The sequence below is a fragment of the Apium graveolens genome, chromosome 4 (assembly GCF_009905375.1).
Source record: "Apium graveolens cultivar Ventura chromosome 4, ASM990537v1, whole genome shotgun sequence".
NCBI classification, from domain to species: domain Eukaryota; kingdom Viridiplantae; phylum Streptophyta; class Magnoliopsida; order Apiales; family Apiaceae; genus Apium; species Apium graveolens.
The window spans coordinates 49362732-49381227 of record NC_133650.1 but is presented as its reverse complement, the minus strand read 5'-3'; the positions used below and the strand labels follow the sequence as shown (position 1 = coordinate 49381227).

The 18496-nt window shown below is 37.8% G+C and overlaps 1 non-coding gene across 1 annotated transcript; it reads right to left on the bottom strand.

The window, feature by feature from the left end:
• Window positions 1-4578: 4578 nt before the first annotated feature.
• On the bottom strand, window positions 4579-4685 carry LOC141722052 (small nucleolar RNA R71). The gene has a single exon (XR_012575086.1). It is a non-coding gene; the product is annotated as a small nucleolar RNA R71 (small nucleolar RNA).
• Between the last annotated feature and the right edge of the window lie 13811 nt (window positions 4686-18496).

Sequence of the window (18496 nt, the reverse complement as noted above, 5' to 3'; positions counted from 1 at the left end):
GAATAAGATTGACATCAAACCCTTTGTCTCAGCCGATATGTTCTTATAGTGTCCTCTTGATTTACAATATGGTGTAGATACACTGTCATTCCACTGCTTGGATATGAATCATCAATACCATTAATTTCTCCTATAACAGCTTGGAGCATGGAGTTGTTAAACTGTGCACTTAGACTTTTAATCATCTTATGTTGATCAACCACAAATGCCCTGTAGATTGTAGACTCCGTTGAGTAGCCATGGAAAATATCCTAACTAGTCTTAGCAGCAAATGCCAAGATCTTCAAACAACTAAAACATTTCATTATTTGCTTCTGTAGAATATTCTCTCCAAACACTTTCAGGTTATCCAGTATTTGCTTCTGTTAGCCATTAACTCGTTAGTGGTCTTCATGTATACATCCTGATCAAGGCTTGATCTTACTTGTTGCAAACTGTGTTGACTATTCCAGCCCTTTGGTATTTAGAAAGTCTTGATTAGCTTGATATTGCCCTTGTAGCTTTAATCAAGTTCCGGTTCTTTCTTTGTACCACTTCATTATGACACGGAGTTCCTAGTGCTGAATATGTCTCGGAATATTTTTGATGTTACAAATATTAATCAGAACTGCTTCTTGAATTCAGTCTATTATCTATCCACAAGCTCATTTCTGTTACAGTTGCTTCCAGCTTGATCTTCTTTGATATGATCAATCACCATTTGTGATGTCTTGTCTTGAGAACGCACGAACAATAACTTTGTGTTAAGAGTAGTCAACAATCATCACTAAGGTATATCTTTACTTTGATGTGATATTGTCTTTGACTTCTCTTTCTGACATGCCTCACACTTACCATCTTCTGAATTCTAGATGAGGCAGTCCTCTCACTAACCTCTTTTCACAAAAGAGTTTCTTGGGTTAATGTTCATGGGTGAGAGCTTCTAATGCCATAACTAAACTTTTGTCAAATGAAGCTTTACAGTAGAAACCATTGACTACACCTTTCCTGAGATTTCAGTCTAACCATATGCATATCCTTCTCTTACTCTAACAAGAGCAAGCTTCTTAACCTTCCTGCTTCAGATGAGACACTAATCCTTCGTTGAATTGACATTTTTTCCTTTGATGCAGAACTGTCTGATAAGAGGATTTGTGCCTTGATTCTCCAGCAAAAAAGATGCTTCAATTGTTATCATTGACTCCAATGATTAGTTGTTATCATTGATAGCAATTGTTGAATCCATGATGACATTCCTTTCTATGTATAGCTTGTTTCGTAATGAAAACCTTTGTTGTCATCTCCAAAGATTGCTGACGGAATAGCTTATGTTAATCACATTTGATTATGAGGCTCTTTCTTTGATCATATGCCTTGAGTATGAATTGCGAAGAATACATATAAATTAATTGACCTGTTATGTCCTGCACTCACAAATGGATTAACAGTTCTTGGTACCTAACTTACCAGTTTGGGTCCAGTTGGATTAGAGATTTTACTATTAAAAGAGATAACAACAGCTACAACCTTATCATGCTAATTCTTATCTTTGACTGGCCATTTTCTCCATTTTAATACCCTTGACAGAATTGTCTCTAGGCTAGGAAAAAAATGATTCTAACCTTACATAAGGAGGACTAGCAGTCTTTGCCCTATTGAAAATCTAAACATGTTTTTCTATAGTTAATGCAAGTACTAAGAGATGCATTCATGGCCTTGAAATAAGCAAGCATTGAAATAGGAGTACATGGCATTCATTCAGAAACATTACGCATAAGAATTAAGCAAGACAAACATGATATGGAAAATACAGAATTAACAAATAAATCATTAATTCTATCCAGTCCAATCATATTGATAAATCTCATCTAACTATCTCAATCCAATTATAAATTAATACATCTTAACAAATAATTCAGATCAAATGAATAAATCACAATGTACATGGATAAAGGAGATAAGCATAAACAAAGGTCTTAAGTGTTGGAAAATATATATCTCACTAAAGCAATTAATCATGTTCAACAAATATTCAAACACATATTTAAGATCATCTTAAGTAACATGCACAAGTTAAACATCAATCCTAGTTACCAGAAAAATAATCTAGTGAAGAAGTTCGGCATTATCTATATGTGATGCTATCATGCTTGTGCAAGTGTTAAACATTTAAACATTAAGATCTTATCATGCATTGAATATTGAGAGAAAAATATTGTAGTGGTTCAAGAATTTGAAACCTGAGATATGTGAGTTGGATCATCTTCAGAGTTTGCTATGAAAGCAAGATATTCATAATTCTCGTCATCTGATCCATCCCAACTCTTTCCCATGCACTATAAGTTTTGACTGGCTGCTTCCTTAAGAAAATATTCCATCTTTGTCGAATCTCTTCAACTGAATCCCTACTCATCCTTGTTTGTCAAGCTTCTTGTTCTGTTGTAGCAAAACCCTTGATAGTTACTTGACAAATATATCTTGTCATAACCGTAGCTATCAAATCTTTTTAATGTCCCAATCTTAGTCTTGTAACTGTTGAGTGGCATTTATGACACTTTATAATGCTCTAATAAGCTTTGAATTGATGTGTTTGTACTCAGGTTGTTAAGTGTTTTAACGTATTTTCTAGTGTTTTTGCATTTCAGGAATTAATCTGTGAATCAGGTGAATTATCATTATTTTAGTGCTAATTAGAAAAGGAAAAAGATAAAAAAAAATTGGCAGAAGCCCAGCGCGCCCGCGCTGATCAAGAGCGCGCCCGCGCCAGAACTTCAGAGAGCCAGCGCACCCGCGCTGATCAAGCGCGCGGCCGCGCCAGGTTGGGATGCAGAATTCCTTTTTTGAATAGAAGACTGATTTTATGGGGTTATATGTTGATCAGGGCTACTATATAAACAACTCTAGGTCATTTTTAATAATCAATAAAGCAAAAGAAGATACTTCAGAGCTAAGGAGAAGACGGCAAGAGACCTATAACACGAATCAACAAAGGCGAAGACGATCTAGTTTATCCTTGTGAATCTTTGTTTTGAGTTGTAATTTTGGATGCTCATTTCTTGTTTTGTTGAACCTATACTCTTGTGTTATACTCTGTTATTTATTCGTTATAAAGACTACGTTTGTTATATCATGTTTTCATCGGAACCCACGTTGATGATGAGTCCGATTATGGGCTAATCATTGTCGTGGGGTTCTAACGGATTTATTTATGGATTTCTTTAGTTAAATAGTTCTGATGCCTTAGTATGTGGTGATTGTATGATATCCTAGTATTGGTTGTGCGTATTCGTCTTATGAGTATCGCGAACTTATAAGATAGTGTGTTAATTCTTAATGAAACGAAAGTGAATTTAAGAATTTAGAACTTTCCATACTAGCATAGGTTCATGTATTTGTTATGCATAATTCGTAGGTAATTTTAACCATCTTACTTGCCCTGTATAATCAAGATAGATAACATGTGCTTAAATCGTTATGTTGTCAAATTCTATAGACATATAGGGTCTCAATATAATTGGTATCTATTCAGCTTCTATCTCTTTTGTGGATGTCTGGTAGTATGGTACTCGTGCAATGAAAGTTGGTGTTTATCAGTTTCGTGTTGCTGATTAGTGTCATCACCATTGCATGTTAAGGTTAAGGATAATAAGGTTATTGAATGAAGTATTTAATGAAGTTAGAATCCCATGTTTGTCATATATATTAATTCAGTCAATAGTAATCTCGTAGTTAATATTATTAGTTTAATCCTTAGTTATAAACAACCTCAATTTGTTATCGTCTTAGCATTGAATAATGACCATACATTGTTGCTTAAGTGCGTGAATTAACTAGTTAACCAATACAGTCTCTGTGGGAACGAACTAGAAAAGATTCTATACTACTTGCGAACTCGTATACTTGCGTGTACTATTAGCGCGTGTTTAGCGACTAACAAGTTTTTGGCGCCGCTGTCGGGGACTGCAGTGTTAATTTATATTTTATGTGTTTTCCATCAGTGGTCGTTAAAGTTCATTGACTCGGACATTGTTACTTATCTATTTCCTTGTCTTATTCCAGGTACTCTAGCGAGGGTGTATTCATACGTGTTCGCGTACTCATAAGAGAACACTGGATAAAGCCGAGGAAGAAGTTGTGGTAGTTCGTAAGGAAGTTTTCGCGGAAAAAAAGAAGGAAGAAGAGAAAGTTGAAGAACCAGCTTTATTAGAGATGGGTGATCAAGCGGAAAATCCTAAGGCTTTGATGGACTATTCTCAGCCTAAGATTAATGACATTCATTCAAGCATCATCAGACCATCCATCAGGGCTAACACTTTTGAGATCAAGTCAAGCACGATTCAGATCATACAGAACTCAGTTCAGTTTGGGGGTTCTCCTACTGAAGATCCCAACATGCACATCAGGGATTTCATTGAGATCTGCGACACTTTCAAGTTTAATGATGTGACTGAAGATGCTATTAAGCTATGCCTCTTCCCATTCTCTCTAAGGGACAAGGATAAGTGTTGGTTACATTCTCTACCAGCAGGGTCTATCACCACTTGGGAGGATCTTGCGCAAAAGTTTCTCACTAAATTCTTTCCCATGGTGAAGACTGTTGCAATCAGGAATGCTCTTACCCAGTTTACTCAGCAAACAGGAGAATCTCTGTGTCAGGCTTGGGATCGATATAAGGAGATGCTAAGGAAGTGCCCACACCATGGAATGCCTGATTGGATGATTATTAACTACTTCTATAATGGATTGGGTGCTACTTCTAGACCCATGCTTGATGCAGCATCTGGAGGAGCCTTGTGGGCCAAGAGCTACGATGAAGCTTATGAACTTATTGAACTGATGGCTGCTAATGAGTACCAGAATCCTTCCCAGAGAATGACTCAGGGGAAAATTGCAGAAATTCTGGAGTTGGACGCAGCAACTGTTATCGCTGCCCAACTTAAGGCTTTGACGATGAAGGTGGACACTTTGGCTAATTATGGAGTTAATCAAATTGTTAGTGTCTACGAGCTTTGTGTTGGTGCCCATGAGACTGATCAGTGTGCAATTTCTAGTAAATCAGCTCAGTTTGTGAACAACTTCCAATGATCGCAACAACCAGTGGCATCCACCTATCATCCCAACAACCGCAATCATCCTAATTTTAGTTGGAGCAACACTCAAAATGCGGTTCAACGGCCTTATCAGCAATATCCAGCTAAGCAGGATGAAGAAATGGAACCAAGGAAGACTACTGTTGAGCACACTTCGCCTGAGGGTAATACAGGGGAGAAACAGATCTATCCTCTACCGCCTTTTCCTAAGCGGCTGCAGAAGAAGAAGCTGGACAAGCAATTTGAGAAGTTTCTGGAGGTGTTCAAGAAACTTCATATCAATATACCTTTCGCTGAGGCTCTTGAGCAGATGCCTAGTTATGCAAAGTTTATGAAAGGTATTCTCTCTCGGAAAGTGAAGTTAGATGATTTAGAGACTGTCGCTCTTACGGAGGAATGTAGTGCTGTGCTGCAACAGAAATTACCTCCGAAGCTTAAGGATCTTGGAAGCTTCATTATTCCATGTACTATTGGAAAAGTATCTTTCGATAGATGCTTATGTGACTTGGGAGCTAGCATCAATTTTATGCCTTTGTCAATCTTCAAGAAGTTGGACTTACCTGATCCCAAACCGACTTATATGACCTTGCAGTTGGCCGACCGTTCTATTACATATCCACGAGGTATTATGGAGGATGTCTTGGTCAAGGTTGATAAACTCATCTTCCCTGCCGATTTTATCATTCTTGATTTCGAGGAGGACAAAAAGATTCCCATAATCTTGGGGAGACCTTTCTTGGCGACTGGCTGAACCTTAATCGATGTGCAGAAGGGTGAGCTCACAATGCGAGTTTTGGATCAGGATGTTACTTTTAATGTATTCAATGCTATGAAATTCCCTACTGATAATGAGGAATTCTTAAAAGTGAAGTTGGTCGATTCGGTGGTCACATCGGAACTTGATCAATTGCTAAGGTCTGATGCCTTAGAGAAAGCCTTGTTAGGTAATTCAGATAGTGAAGATGATGAAGGTGAAGAACAATTGCAATATTTGAATGCTTCTCCCTGGAAAAGGAAGATAGATATGCCTTTTGAATCTCTTGGAATGAAGGAATTGAACAAAGCTCCTAAACGCCTCAAGCCATCTATTGAGGAAGCTCATACTCTAAAGCTTAAGCCTTTGCCTGAGCATTTGAGGTATACGTTTTTAGGTGATGTATCTACTCTACCTGTTATTATTGCATCTGACCTTTCAGGTAGTGATGAGGAAAAGCTTTTGAGGATTTTGAGAGAGTTCAAATTGCAATTGGCTGGACTATAGTAGATATCAAGGGAATCAGCCCTTCGTACTGCATACATAAAATTCTGCTAGAGGAAGGTAGCAAGCTTATGGTCGAGCAGCAAAGAAGACTTAATCCAATCATGAAGGAAGTAGTGAAGAAGGAAATTCTTAAGTGGCTAGATGCAGAGATCATCTACCCTATATCTGACAGTTCATGGGTAAGCCCGGTTCAATGTGTGCCAAGAAAAGGTGGTTTTACTGTGGTAGCAAATGAGAAGAATGAGCTTATTCCTACTAGAACAGTCACCAGGTGGAGAGTTTGCATGGACTACAGGAAGTTGAACAAAGCCACTAGAAAGGATCACTTCCCTTTGCTCTTCATTGATCAGATGCTTGTCAGGTTGGCCGGTCATGAGTATTATTATCTTCTAGATGGTTATTTAGGTTATAATTAGATTTGTATTGCTCTAGAAGATCAGGAGAAAACTACCTTCACTTATCTATTTGGTACTTTCACCTTTAGACGAGTTTCTTTTGGTCTGTTTCGTGCAGCAGCCATATTTCAGAGATGTATGATGGCCATCTTTTCTGACATGATTGGCCAGAATGTGGAGGTGTTCATGGAAGACTTCTCAGTCTTTGGCGATTCTTTTGATGAATGATTGCAAAATCTTAGAAATGTTCTCAAGAGGTGTGTTGAGACCAATATGGTTCTCAATTGGGAGAAATGTCACTTATGGTGCGTTAGGGCATTATTCTCGGGCACAAAGTTTCTAGTAAGGGTCTTGAGGTGGATAAGGCCAAGGTGGGGGTCATTGAGAATCTCCCTCCACCCATTTATATTAAGGGAATTCACAGTTTTCTTAGACATGCGGGTTTCTACAGGCATTTCATCAAAGACTTCTCAAAAATTTTAAAGCCATTGTGCAGTCTGTTAGAGAAAGATGTTCCTTTAAAATTTGATGATGAGTGCCTTGCAGCTTTTGAGACATTGAAGAAGAGTTTAATAACGGCACCGGTCATAACTGCACCTGATTGGAATGAACCTTTTGAGATCATGTGTGACGCAAGTGACTACGCAGTTGGAGCAGTTCTTGGGAAGAGGAAGCACAATATATTTCATTTGGTCTACTATGCTAGTAAGACCCTAAATGGTGCTCAACTGAATTATACTACTACGGAGAAAGAACTTTTGGCTATTGTCTATGGTTTTGAGAAATTCCGATCTTATCTACTTGGGACTAAGGTGACAGTTTTCACTGATCACGCAACAATTCGATATCTCGTATCAAAGAAGGACTTGAAGCCTAGATTGATTAGATGGGTTCTTTTACTTCAAGAATTTGAACTAGAGATCAAGGACAGAAAGGGAATGGAAAATCAAGTCGCTGATCATCTCTCGCGTTTAGAGAATCCTAATGCCACTTCACTGGATAAGACATTGATAAATGAATCTTTTCCTGACGAGCAGCTGTTTGGAATGCAAGAAGAAGAATCGTGGTTTTTAGACATTATGAACTACCTTGTGAGTAATATCATACCTCCCGACTTATCTTATGCTCAAAGGAAGAAGTTTCTACATGAAGTAAAGTGGTATATGTGGGATGAGCCGTTTCTTTTTCACCAAGAAGCTGACCAAATCATCAGGGGATGTGTTCCTTACAGCGAAACGGGGGAGGGGGGATTTTTCTAGATTGCCACTCAACGGCTTATGGAGGACATTATGGTTGAGAAAAAACAGCAGCTCGTGTTCTTCAAGCAGGTTTCTTTTGGCCAACCTTGTTTAAAGATGCTCATCAGTTCGTTTTGAAATGTGATCGATGTCAATGTGTGGGTAATATGTCCAAAAGGGATGAGATGCCTCTTAATGTGCTTCTCGAGGTTGAGGTCTTCGATGTTTGGGGAATTGACTTCATGGGGTCATTTGTCTCATCTTGTAATAATCAGTATATCTTGTTGACGGTTGATTACGTGTCAAATGGGTTGAAGTTAAGGCGTTTCCAATGAACGATACGAAAGTGGTGCTTAATTTTCTTCACAAGCAGATATTCACAAGGTTTGGAACTCCAAGAGTCATAATCAGTGATGAGGGGTCACATTTTTGCAATCACATGTTCACTGCTATGATGAAAAGGTATAATATGAATCATCGCATTGCTACGGCTTATCATCCTCATACAAATGGTCAAGCTGAGGTATCTAAGAGAGAGATCAAGCGCATTTTAGAGAAAGTGGTATGTCCATCAAGGAAAGATTGTCTTTGAAGCTTGATGAAGCCGTTTGGGCGTATTGAACAGCATATAAGACTCCATTGGGAATGTCACTATTTCAAATGGTTTTTAGTAAGGGGTGTCATTTGCCTGTGGAGCTCGAGCATAAAGCATATTGGGCTTTGAAGAAATTGAATCTTGACTTGGATGCGGCTAGAAAGAAGAGGATGCTTCAATTGAATGAACTCGACGAATTTCGACTTCAAGCTTATGAGAACAAAACGTACAAGGAAAAAGTCAAGAGGTGGCATGATAGGAGTCTAGTGCTCAAATCATTTGTGCTAGGACAACAAGTTCTTTTGCTCAACTCTCGTCTCCGTCTTTTTCCTGGAAAATTAAAGTCAAGATGGTCAGGGCCCTTCATAATAAAAACCGTGTTTCCACATGGAGCGGTGGAAATTTTCGAGAATGATCTGGGCCAAGCATTCAAGGTAAGTGGTCAGAGGTTGAAGCATTACTATGGTGACACGGCAAACCGCGAGGTGGTTAGTGCCATTTTATTGTCTATTTGATCTCGAGATTATACATCGAGCTAGTGATAAAAAGGAAGCGCTTCTTGGAAGGCAACCCAAGCTTGTTGTACATTAGTAGGTAGAATAAGCAAGAAGAAAGGAAAAAACACAAAAAAATCAGAAAAAGAAAAAAATTCAGGGCCAACTACAGAATCTGGGCGCGCTCGCGCTGACCAAGCGCGCGACCACGCCGTTTTTCCAGTAACCAAGCGCGGTCGCGCTGATCTAAAGCGCGGCCGCGCCGGTTTTCGAGAGAGTGAGTACGCCCGCGCTGTCCTAGCGCGCGCCCGCGCCGGGTCCTGTTCGAAAAAAAATAATAATAATAAATAAATTTCAGTAGTTTTATAAGGTAAAATCGGGACTTTTACCCCAAAATCAATTCCAACCCGATTTTTACTCTTCCACATCCCATAATTCTCTCTCCTAATCAATTCCATTATTCCCACGATTCCCACAATCAATTCCCACTTCTATTCCTTATAGAATTCACACCTCTCCACCTATAAATACATACATTTATATGCAACTTCTCCACCACATCACAAACTCTCAAACATAAATTCTCTTTAAACACTTAAGCTTTTATTCTTTCTTCTGCAATTCCGATGGCACCCAAGAGACAAAGAACACAAGTTGGAAGCAGCACCACTAATTCTTCATCTGCAGGTGGTGTGAGGCCCAGGTTTTCTACTCCTGAGGTTGAGGAGGAGTAAATGAGGCTTCTCTCGAAGCTTATTACTAAGGAGCGAGATTTTCTGCCATCAGGGAAGAGTGGTAAGCTGTTAGAGATGATTCTCGAGATGGGCTGGGTACCTTTCTGTGAGACTCCTGCTGCTGTGCCCATGAGTGTTGTGTGGAAGTTCTATGCAAATGCCAAGGTGAGAAGAATGGTTTCACGGTAGTGGGGGGAGAACTGTAGAGTACAGTGCTGAAGCTATCAGGACGATGATCGAGCAGCCCGCGAGGAAGGTGGGTCAGGACACTTGGAACGATAAGACGGAGGACTTTGATTTGGATCTCATCATTGCTACTCTCTGTGTGCCTGATACTCATGGGAACTATAAGAGGGGCACTACTGATTACTCCATGTTCCCTGCTTCATGTATGAACAGGTTTGCACGGGCTTGGAACTCATTTATTTGTGCTAACATCATGCCATCTTCGCATATGCAGGAGATTACTGTGGATCGTGCTCGTCTGCTATGGGGTATTCTTCACGGCGATTACATTGATTTGGGGATGGTGATATATCAGGGGATTTTGAGATTTTTTAGAGGAGGTACTATAGATGTTATTCTGTATGCGTCCGTTGTGACGAAGTTGTACGTAGAAGTTGGTGTTCATTGGCCAGCACATGAGCAGCTTGAGCTTCCCAGTGCTCCTATTGACAGTTCTACACTACACATTATGGTTGAGTGGGAAGGAGGTAAGCCCGATCCTAAGGGGCTTGGTTACACGTTTGATCATCTGCCAGGAGGTGTGCCCCGCGATCAGGTGTATACTGGTGGTATGTAGCAAGCGAGTAAGGCAACTTGGAGAGCTCAGTTAGGAGAGGAGGCTGGTTTGTCGCAGCAGCAGCAGGAGGCAGCAGGAGCAGAGATGGGAATTGGTTTGAGGATGACGTAGTATAGGCGTCTCACGAGGAGGATGGATGCGACGCACGACATCCATAGTCGGTTTGCACATGATCTCCTCCAGGCACTTGGGACAGCTTTCAAAGCCACCGGTGTTGACATCCAGTGGCCAGTATTTGGTGAGTATTTGGTGAGGGTGAGGATTCTGATTCGCAGTAGATATGGATGATTCCTTACTATTACCTTCTCTGAGGACAGTGAATATTTTAAGTTTGGGGGTAGTAGTTGAAGGAATATATTTATGTGTGAGTCTCATATAGTTGCATGTTCATGATAAATTAGTTCATATAGTTTGCATATGTTGCCATTTAGTTTTTTTATTTTATTTTATTATTTTTGGTAGTTTTATGATATTTTGTTCATATAGTTTTCATGCATTTGCATTATAACATGATCCCTTAGATAATTTTCCAGTTGACTTGTGATATTGATGCTAGTGTAGTGATGTCATATTTAGTTATGTTGAGTCTTATTGGATTGATTTGCATGCTAAAGACACTTGTATTTCACTAAGTCTTAAAGGTTTCTAGAGTGATAGATCATGGTCATGGTTTGTTTGTTTTTCAAGGTTTAATCGCTTGCTTATACTTAGAATTTAGGATATCTCTTAATAATAAAAGACATGGATATTTAAAAATTGGAGAAAATTGGATTTCATTGCTAGTTGTGTCGCTGGGTGTCAAATGGCTAGTAGCCGGCTCATATTTGTATGGGTAGTCTAGGGTTGAGCGAGATGGAGCAAAACGCACTCGTTCAAAAATTTGTAAAAAAAAGAAAAGAAAAAGAGAAAGAATATGTGTTTATGTATAATTGATCACGAGTGGGCTCTTTAGTACTCAAGTTTTTAAGTTCTTAGGGGACTTTGTGACTAGTGACCTAAGGCTCTAATAGTCTGGGATCCGTTAACCTAACGATCGCTATATAGGTACTATTGTATATATCTTTTTTGGACCCCACTCATTGCACGATCAAATAAACATACTTGTGTTGTTTTATTGTGAATAAAAGCATGAATCCATGTTAAGCTCCGATATAAGAATTGAAGTGTTATAAGTTATTTTGAGTCCAGCTTTTATTCTATTTATAAGCTTGATATTGTTTTGATAAGTAGTGAATCATGGTTGTCGATCTAGTTACAATAGTACATCTGTAAGCATTTGCACACACGCACGTCTCTGGTTTGTAGGTTGATTTGTGAGATTTGATTGCTCTTTATGCGAATAATTGCATTTGCTGAGATGTTGCTTGTTGATTGGATTAGTTATTCTATGGGGATCATTGCATTCATATTAATTGCATTCATGCATTTTTATTTCTTGTTCTTTGAGTCTGTTTATGCTTGAGGACAAGCAACGATTCAAGTTTGGGGGTATGTTGAGTGTCATTTATGACACTTTATAATGCTATAATAAGCTTTGAATTGATGTGTTTGTACTCAGTTTGTTAAGTATTTTAACATGTTTTCTAGTGTTTTTGCATTTCCGGCATTAATCTGTGAATCAGGTGAATTAGCATTATTTTAGTGCTAATATAGTGTCCAGGTGGTGTTGGAATAAAAGATCGCAAAGTGCGGCTCGAGGCTGCAAGAAAAGGAAAAAGAAAAGAAATAAGTTTTGGTAGAAGCCCAGCACGCCCACGCTGATAAAGCGCGCGGCCGCACAAGTACTTCAAAAAGCCAGCGCGCCCGCGCTGATCAAGCGCGCGACCGGCCCAGGTCGGGATGCAGAATTCTTGTTTTGAATAGAAGACTGAATTTATGGGGTTATATGCTGATCAGGGCTACTACATAAACAACTCTAGGTCATTTTTAATAATCAATCAAGCAAAAGGAGACACTTCAGAGCTAAGGAGAAGACAGCAAGAGACCTATAGCACGAATCAACAAAGGTGAAGATGATCTAGTTTATCCTTGTGAATCTTTGTTTTGAGTTGTAATTTTGGATGCTCATTTCTTGTTTTGTTGAAACTATACTCTTGTGTTATACTCTGTTATTTATTCTTTATAAAGACTACGTTTGTTATATCATGTTTTCATCGGAACCCACATTGATGATGAGTCCGATTATGGGCTAATCGTTGTCGTGGGGTTCTAGTGGATTTATTTATGGATTTCTTTAGTAAATTGTTTCTATGCATTAGTATGTGGTGATTGTATGATATCCTAATATTGGTTGTGCGTATTCGTCTTATGAGCATCGCAAACTTATAAGATAGTGTGTTAATTCTTAATGAAGCGAAAGTGAATTTAAGAATTTAGAACTTGCCATACTAGCATAGGTTCATGTATTTATTATGCATGATTCGTATGTAATTTTAACCATCTTACTTGACCTGTGCAGTCAACATAGATAACTTGTTCTTAAACTGTTATGTTGTCAAATTCTATAGACATATAGGGTCTCAATATAATTGGTGTCTATTCAGCTTCTATCTCTTTTGTGGATGTCTGGTAGTACGGTACTCGTGCAACGAAAGTTGCCTTTTATCAGTTTCGTGTTGTCTGATTAGTGTCATCACCATTGCATGCTAAGGTTAAGAACAATAAGGCTATTGAATGAAGTATTTAATGAAGTTAGAATCCCATGTTAGTCATATATATTAATTCAGTCAATAGTAATCTCGTAGTTATAATTATTAGTTTAATCCTTAGTTATAAACAACCTCAATTTGTTATCGTCTTAGCATTGAATAATAACCATACATTGTTGTTGTGTATATGTTGTGTACTTGATGATTTCATGAACAAAACACCTTGGTAGATTTTACTTAGTAAAAATGTAGCACTCGACGGATAAGGATTATAGTCCCGACGGATAACTCATTTCAGTCCCGACGGATGATGACTTATTATCCATCGAGTGAGTAGCTTATGTAACAATAAGTCTGTAGCACATTTTTGCATACACATTGTTTAGAATCTATAGTGGTACTTAAGTCATGTTGACTTTAACTAGATATGCAGAATAGGTTGATTAATTGTACATAGATGATATCTTGTAATTCTGTATAAATAAAATGGAGTCAAGTGCCTGATTGCTACCCGACGGATAAACAACAATGAATTCGACGAATGATCAACAACCCGACGGATGATCAATAACTCGACGGATGATCATAGACCCGACGGATAAAGAATTCAAATATTTGTTGACAGTGAAAACACAGTCACATGCGTCGAGTGTATGCAAATAGAATGTGGTAGCCTATTTAACTGGGTTTTCGAGAACAAAGCATTGCCATTTCCATGCTATTATGAAGATATTCAAAGATGCTGGAATAGAGTAATGAAGTAGCATTGTATTAGACTTGATAGTTTTTGTTTTATTATCCTGTCTTATTACTTTGTAATCTTGGTGATATATAAACCAAGAAGCAGCAATAAAATAGTAACTAAGAAACTAAGCAACCAAGAGAGAAATATTTGTAAGCTGTATTCTTAGCATTTCTCTCGTTCTTAGTTGTTATCATTTTGTAAGCAGCTGTGAGCTTTTTGCACACAGAGTTCTTTCGATATATATTATATATCTCTGGTGGAATCATTCAAATCCACCAGAAAGTTTTTAAAGACTCTTGTTTTTATTTACTTGTGTTTTGATTCATTTCAAGTAACTATTTCGCATTCTGCTAATCAATTCACACTTATATATATATATATATATATTTGAGTTAGAACATTTTTATTCAAGAAAAATTTCAAGAATTCCATTCAACCCCCCTTCTGTAATTCTTGTTACATTGTTAAGGGACTAACAATTGGTATCAGAGCAAGCTCTTAAAGAACAAAGAGTTTAAAGATCAAAACAATACAGCAAGATGAACAAAAAGGATGTTGGAGTCAAGATTCCTTTTCTGGATAAAGATAATTACCATCATTGAAAGGTAAAGATGCATCTTCATTTGCTTTCTCAAGATGAGGCCTATGTGGACTGCATAGAAAGAGGCCCTCATGTTCCAATGAGAGCTGTAACTGGAAATGAGCCATCTGTCCCCAAGCCAAGGCATGAATTGTCTAATCCTGATATTGAACAAGTCAGGAAGGATAAAAAGGCCATGAACATCCTGTTTAATGGAGTTGATGGTGATATGTTTGAGAACATTATCAACTGCAAAACTGCCAAGGATGTTTGGGATATAATACAGATCATCTATGATGGCACTGAGCAAGTTAGAGAAAACAAGATGCAGCTACTGATTCAGTAATATGAGCATTTTCATAATGAAGAAAGTGAGTCTTTCACTGACATTTTTAGTAGGTTTCAAAAACTGCTAAATGCTCTAAAGTTGTATGGAAGGGTCTATCAGACAAAAGATCCAATCTGAAATTCCTTAGATCTCTTCCAAAGCAATGGAAACCAATAATAGTCTCATTAAGAAACTTTCAAGATTATAAGGAGTTTACTTTGGAGAGACTGTATGGAATCCTGAAAACTTATGAGCTTGAAATAGAGCAAGATGAGAGGATGGAGAGAGGAAAGAAGAAAGGAGGGTCCATTGCACTAGTTGCTGAGTTAGAGAAAGAGAAGGAGATGAAGATGGAAGCTGTTGAGTCAACTTCAAGGGTCTGTGAAAACAAGGGCAAGGGGCTTGCAGTAGAAAGTGAAGATTCTTTGAGCGAAGATGACATGGAAAACATTGATAAACATTTAGCATTTCTTTCCAGAAGATTTTCCAAGCTCAAGTTCTAAAAGAACTTTGGAGCAGCCAAGACAAATAGAAACATGGTGGATAAATCAAAATTCAAATGTTTCAAATATGGCTTGGAAGGGCACTTTTCCAGTGAGTGTAGGAAGTCAGATTCCAGTAAGAAAAAGTTTGAGCATGTGGATTATAAGAAAAAATACTTTGAGCTGCTCAAACAAAAGGAAAGGGCTTTCATTACACAAGAAAACGACTGGGCAGCAGATGGTGTGGATGAAGATGAAGATATCAGCTATGTCAATCTAGCCCTAATGGCCAAGTCTGATGAAACAGAAACAAGTTCTTCAAGTAATCAGGTAATTACTACAAACATTGCACATTTATCTAAAGCTGAGTGTAATGATGCCATAAATGACATGTCTACAGAGTTATATCATTTGCGTGTTACACTTAAGTCTCTTACTAAAGAAAATGTTAAAATCAAAGAAAACAATTTGTTTTTAAGTGAGAGAAACAATGTGCTAGAGTCTCAGTTCATTGATTTTGAAAAATTAAGAATTGAGTGTAAGATTGCCAAGGAGGAATTAACTGAGTCCTTGAAGAAAGAAGAAATTTTGAAGAAGCAACTCGAGCGTGAACAGGAGGTGATTAAGGCATGGAAAACATCTAGAGATGTCCATGCTCAAATTACCAAAGTTCAAGGAATCGAGTCCTTCTGTGATGCAGCCTGGAAAAAGAACAAGGCGAAACTAGAACCAAATTTGGTGGATGGAGTGCTAACAGATGTAGATTATGTGCTACATAATCTACATGTTTTTATGTTTTTATGTTTTTATGTAGATTACCAAATTTGTTTTTTGCTACATGTTTATGTGCTAGATTTCAGGATGATCCTAGATAATCTCACTTAATAGCTATTAAGAGAATTTTCAGATATCTCAAAGGAACACCAAAACTTGGCATTTGGTACCCTAGAGATTCTGGTTTTGATCTAACTGGTTATTCAGATGCAGATTATGCAGGTTGTAGAATTGATAGAAAAAGTACAACAGGAACCTGTCAATTTTTAGGAAACAAGCTTGTGTCCTGGTTCAGTAAAAAGCAAAATTCAGTTTCTACTTCTACAGCTCAAGCTGTATATATTGTTGCTGGTAGATGCTGTGCACAGATTTTATGGATGAAAAATCAATTGCTAGACTATGGTTTGCAAGTTGAGAGGATTCCTATTTTCTGTGATAACACAAGTGCAATTGTCATCACTGAAAATCCAGTACAACACTCAAGGACAAAGCACATAGTTATCAAGTACCACTTCATAAGGGAACATGTAATGAATGGTACTGTGGAACTACATTCTATTCCAAGTGAGAAGCAGCTTGCAGATATCTTTACCAAGCGACTGGATGAATCCACCTTTTCAAGGTTGGTAAGTGAGTTAGGTATGCTTAATTATTCTTAAATCTATATGAGATAATTTGCAAGTTGAAATGCAGCCAGAAATTTAATTGATTTTTCAGTTATGGATGAAATTTTGGCTGTCAAAATTTACATCTTGACGGATGATCCTTATCCATCGAGTTTGATCATCCGTCGGTATACTATTTGCTAATAAAAATCAATTAATTTTCTGTAATATTTTATGGCTCGACGGATAACAGTCTATCCTCATCCGTCGAATTATCTTAATCTCAGCCGTTGATTCCCTGAACATTATCCATCGAGTATACTTACAGTTAGTAAGCATAACACGACGGGTAATAGGTGGAATTTTTACAGTTTATTTTTAAACGGCTATTTTAAGCAATTTTCATTAGTTACTTTATTTTATTTAATATTTTTAGCAGTTATTCTTTGAGATAGTATAAAAGCTTATTTCAATTCAATTGCTTTTCTTTTATCATTCCCAAATCAAGTGCTCAAATTTCTTTCTCTTTCAAAGCACTTACTCTTTCTCTTCAAGCTCTCATTCTCTAACAATGGCGCCCGTGGTCAAGATTATGTCTCAAACTGGGTTCATTTATGAGAAGAACAATTTCACTGCATTAGTAAACAAGGGTATTCAGCAATCTGGTGACTATCACAAGATGATGGACTTTGTGAAGAATTAAAAGCTTAGCTATGCCATGCTGGAATCACCCACAATCTTTTGTGAAGTTGTTGAAGAGATGTGGACCACTGCTACATACAACTCAACAGATAAGACAATCACACTCACCATTAAAGGTAAAGAGTTTTGTATCAATAGTGATGTTATAAAAGCATATTTCAAGATTCTTGATAACACTGTGACCTCACCACACACTGACACTGATATAATTAATATGCTTAATTCTATGAACTATGCTCTCTCTACTTCTAAGTTAAGTGACATTAGGAGACTGGGCCTTAGGAAAGAATGGAGTTTTATGTGTGATGTAGTGATAAAGGTCTTTTCAGGTAAAGTCAGTCATTTTGATTCAGTCAATATCTACATGCTTAACATGCTGTACATGCTAGTCACAGATAAATTCTATAATTTCAGTGAGCTTGTTTTGTTTGAGTTAGGTTTTAAACTAGGAGAGTTAAATAAGAGAGGTAAGAATGTGTTTTATGCTAGATTCTTTATGATGTTAGCTAACCATCTCTCTGAGGGTATTGTGCTTGAGAACCCTAATAACAAATTAGATTGTTGGGTTCAAGAGAGAAGGTTCATTGCAGATTTGAACAAGGCCAATCATCACAAGGAGGTGCCACTGTTCTATTTTCCAGTAATGGAAGCACCTCAGGTAAGTTCATCTATTCCTACCACTATTCCAACCTCACTAATTTCTTTGAGTTATAGCGTGGTTATGGAAACTGTGTCAATGACCCAACAGTTGCCTACCCAAGCTACCAAACCTATAAATATTTTAAAATCCAAATCAAAGAAAGCCCCATCTGGTATCTCTCAAAAGATGCCAGTTGCAAAATCCACCAAAATCGAAGAGGGGAGTGTGCAGGTGGGTAATACAGGTGAGGGAAGGGGTGAACATAAAAGAAACCCTAAGGATAAGGATGGAAAGTTGAGTGGTTCCTAGCCTAGCCACACTGCAGTTTCCCAACAAACTGCAGTGCTTAAAAAGGATAAAAGCTCATTTCTAGCTGTATCCTCCCAAAAGGATGTAGTTATTGA